This window comes from Frankliniella occidentalis, unplaced genomic scaffold (genome assembly GCF_000697945.3).
Source record: "Frankliniella occidentalis isolate FOCC.00 unplaced genomic scaffold, Focc_3.1 Scaffold12, whole genome shotgun sequence".
NCBI classification, from domain to species: domain Eukaryota; kingdom Metazoa; phylum Arthropoda; class Insecta; order Thysanoptera; family Thripidae; genus Frankliniella; species Frankliniella occidentalis.
Window position 1 is genome coordinate 2,437,077 of NW_026267142.1, and position 4,426 is coordinate 2,441,502.

Sequence of the window (4,426 nt, forward strand, 5' to 3'; positions counted from 1 at the left end):
CTTATCAGGACACGAGAGAAAATATGCGATTTTGGGGTGACACACCTCCTGGAAAGTAATCTGGCGCTAGAAAACGATGACCACAAACACGCAGGGCGTTCGACGCCGGCTTGCCCATCCGCAAAGCCACTTCCCATTCTTTCCTAATCTTCAAATCGTCGGGAAACTAAAGAAAACTTAGACTACCGACTGCCTTATTGTCGCACTGTGGCACACAACACACTTTGGTAACGCGCTTTGCCTCATTTGCACGTAATTCGTGATCAGATGGACTTGAATCCATGATACCACAACTACCACTCGCTATTTCGGGCGGTCGACGCCAGGCGCGCGCGGGTGAGCTTGGCGGAGCGAATGGATCCGGTGGGTCCCTCACACGACGTGCTCTCGGCTCTCACAGCTGACGCGGACCCCTCCCCCTCCCCCAAACTTCTGTTGGCCAGCGCGCCGCACCGGGACGTGATGAATGGGAATTCCCTTTGACCAAGTGCATGATTATCGACGGCGAGTTAATAAAATTGTAAAATTACGAAAACAAAAATAATACACGAGTGTTACATCGGTGCTACGATCGACTTCTTTCTATGTTCATCTTCACACGCTACACAACACTGACACTAACGCGAGGGGGTGCTACCAGCCGGCTGCTCAGGCCAAGCCACTGCCCGTTGTCAAAACAACATCCGCCTGATCAAGCAAGCGCTGCAATCGCTCGCCCGGCCGCCGGTGTCAGTGCACGGGTTGCATCGATCGAAATTCGTTCAAATCAGACTGGGCAATCGTGATTGGCGTGATTGTGATAGTGCGCTGTAGTGTATTTGGTGTGAAGTGAGAAGTGCGTGGAAGTGTAGTGTGGTGAACTATATCGGTACCGACCCCAAAGTCGCGTGCTCGCCGCCACCATATCAACAAACAACCTGGTCTGGAACCTGCTGGTGCTGGTCCTCCCCCGCTCGCCCTCGTCGTGCCCGGTGTCCCGGGCGCCGACGACGGCGCACAGTGGTCGGAAATGCCAGTTTAGGCCGCCAAAAGTCAGAAATCTCAAGTTGGTCTCATCGAGTTCGGGTTTTTTTTCTATCGGTTAGGAATTGTTTAAAAGTCCCCCACGCAAAAGTGGTCTCATATTGGTCGAGTGGTTCCGGAGTTACCGCCTGTCAAAGATGACCCTCTCTCTCGGGGCTCTCTAACATGATTTGTATGTCACAATGTGAGAGGCCACCGTGCCCGTATGTGAAGCAGGGAGCGTATACCTCGGCTTCCATCTAATGCACCATGGTTGAAATAGTCCTATCCAGTGATGCTCCCCCCTCTGAACTTCCCCACGTGTGTCAGACGGTCAATATTTTTACACTTAACTTTACTTGTAGTTTTCACACCTTTGATAGGCGAGTACAAATTTGGTCCAACTTTGACCAAAACGAGGACAGCGTAAAAATGTTCTCCATAGGTGCCCACAACATCCCGTAATGGTTTGAGCTGCCACCAGGTGCCACCCCGGGCGTCAATGAAAGTAAAAGGTAGTAAGACTAAGGAATATTTCGTACTCGACGCCCCCATGTTTCCCGCATGTTTCCCCCGTTCTCCTTCACCAGCCCGGCTCGCCCTGTTCCCTGTTCCGGCGGCGATCGTGACGTACGGACAGCCCTAGCGTAGCGCGTCAACGTCCGACTACCAGTGGTTGTGCATGGTTTGTGTTAATGAATTGTTTTTATACTTAAAATGAAATACGTGGTGATCTACGAGAAATGGCGTTTAATGAGCTCTTTACCGCAACGAAAACAAGTACCTGCCCTTCTGGAAGAACTGAAATTGTAAGTACGAAGTCAATGTTTACATCGCAAACTAGGTAATATAGGTCTAAATGCTCACATGCGCAAGGTACATTTTGGCATCCACGCATCAGCGCGGGTGATCACAAATAAGTGTGGCACTTCCTATCGTTATCATGACTCGCTGCGCTGCGGCTATGTAGTAGTGCTGTAATGTCTCGCGTAACAGGCTTCGCTGCACCCAGACGCGTTTTTTAATAAATCAATGTAAATCCTCTAAAAATCAGAAAAAAATGCCAAAGATTCAACCGAAAAAATCAGGAAAAAAATCAAAAAAATCAGGAAAAAAACAGAAAAAATTAAGAAGACCCCCCATAAAAATTTGGAAAAAAAATCAGTTAAAAACCGGAAAAAATAGAAAAAAATCAGAAAAATCAGAAAAAGTCAGGAAAAAAATTGAGAAAAAAACCAAAATCGCATTAAATAAAAATCGAAAACGACAACAAGCGAGTTATATGAGATCGCGCGACATTTTATACATAGAAGGCAGCTACATCAAAATTTTCAATGTTTTCAGAAAGAATATAGTGTTTCGATCCCTACGCATATAAAAAAATCGTAAGGGACCGTCTATAAATGTTAATGACATGTAAAAGTAATTGAAGGACGACCCCCTTACCAAAAGTATCGTCAGATTCGTAATCAGCGGTATCGAAAACCCCCCACGCAACCAAAAAAAGTCGTAGGGGACCGTCCTTAAATGTTGATGACATTTAAAACTAATTTAAGGACGACCCGCCTACCAAAAAGATTGTCAGATTCGTAATCAGCGGTATCAAAAACCCCCGTACACCAGTTTTTACGTCAGTGGGGGATGAGGATCTATTTTAGCGGCCTATTCAATCAGGCTCCTCCGACCACTGTGCGGCGTGCCAGAAGTGGCGGGCGTGAGTCGTGTGAGCGTGCCCCTCGCGTCCCCGACCCCGTCTAGTGCGTCGACGACGTCCTCTTCTTCCGGGGCAGACCTTGTGGAAGAATTGATCTTGAAAACTGAGAAGAAGAGACTACTACACGGCCCCTAGTCAAAACGAGGCACCTCCAGCCAAGTGTGGAAGACGTTCAACGTCGTCTTGGACCGGGAAACCGACTTGGAGGTCGGGACGGCCATGTGTGTCAACTGCGACTCAGTACTTTCCTTCAAGTCGGGGACATCGTCACTCAGTAAACACCAGCTGCATCACTGCAGTGCAGGGAAGTGGGGAAGGCCCAGGTGAGCCCTTCCGCCCCGTGCCAGGGGCACTACGGGAAGTGTTCATTGGCAGTTTGGCGGACACTTGCGCCCTCACGATGTGGTCCATCAGCTCGTTCCCGTGTGACAAAGAGAGGCTGAACGTGAACCGAACTGCGTCTGAAAATCAAGAGCTTGTTCAGACCGCAGTAAGACGCCAGTCAGACGCCCATCGGTCCGCGTTCAGATCGTGTTCAGAGCTCCAACGTTTACCCGGAAGAGTTTGAACGTGGACTGATCCAGGTCTGGCTGTGGTCTGACGGGCGCCTGAACTCGGACTGAGAACGGTCTGAAAATCAGCTATATTCAGACCGTGATCGGACCTCGCTCAGGCAGGACCGACAAGGCCGTCTGAAACGCGTCTGAATCCGTTCAGTCCTCAAAAAGTAAACGTAACCGGCCCGGCCGCCGATGGACCGTGCGTGGCGAACCCGTCGCCAGCAACGTCGTCTGATTCAAAGTCCGTCGCTGTATCCACTTGGCCAGAGTGCACACGCTGGGCGAGGAGGGCGTGCAAGGGTGCACTAGCTCCGCTCGGCGTCAGCGCGGCACATAGCGCTTTCGTTTGAATTTGCCGGCACACGTCGGGACGGCTCAAAATCGCAATGCGATCCGGGTGAACGTTGTCGCTCAGGCCGGGCCTGCTTGGCCTGCCGGCGGCGATGGTCGGGCCTGCGGCCCGACCATTTCCGTCACGCGATTTGCTGAAGAACATAATCGAATGACGTACTAGGCCTTCGGCCCGCAAAGCCCGTCGTCCTTAAAATTTGCCCCGTAGACACGAGAAAGGGATGTAAGTAGTAAGAGTCCCCCATTAGGGCCATCCGCCATCTTGGTCCCCCAATCTGACATGGCCCCAATCTGCCGGTTCCCCATTCTGCCATCTATCCAGAGCCTAACCCAACCTAAGGGTGGGTCTTATCATCCCCTAACTCAACCTAGATCTTATCAACCCCTATCTTATCAGCCCCTAACACAGCCTAACCTATCGAGGATTGGCGGAGGGGCGTAAGTGATGGGGCCTAACCTATCGAGGATTGTCGGAGGGGTGGGTCTTATCAACCCCTAACATAACCTATCGAGGATTGACCTAAGGGATGATGGCGTAACCTAACCCATCGAGGATTGCCCGAGGGGCGTAAGTGATGGGGCCTAACATAACCTGAGGATGGGGGTACACGTTCGTACAAGTGCGGGGTGCGACGGGTCTCAACCTGGACCCGCCCCTGCGACGGGTCTAAGCCTGGACCCGCCCCTGCGACGGGTCTCAGCAAGTACGCCTGGACCCGCCCCTGCGACGGGTGTCAACACGTACGCCTGGATCCGCCCCTGAGACAGGTGTCAACACGTACGCCTGGACCCGCCCCTG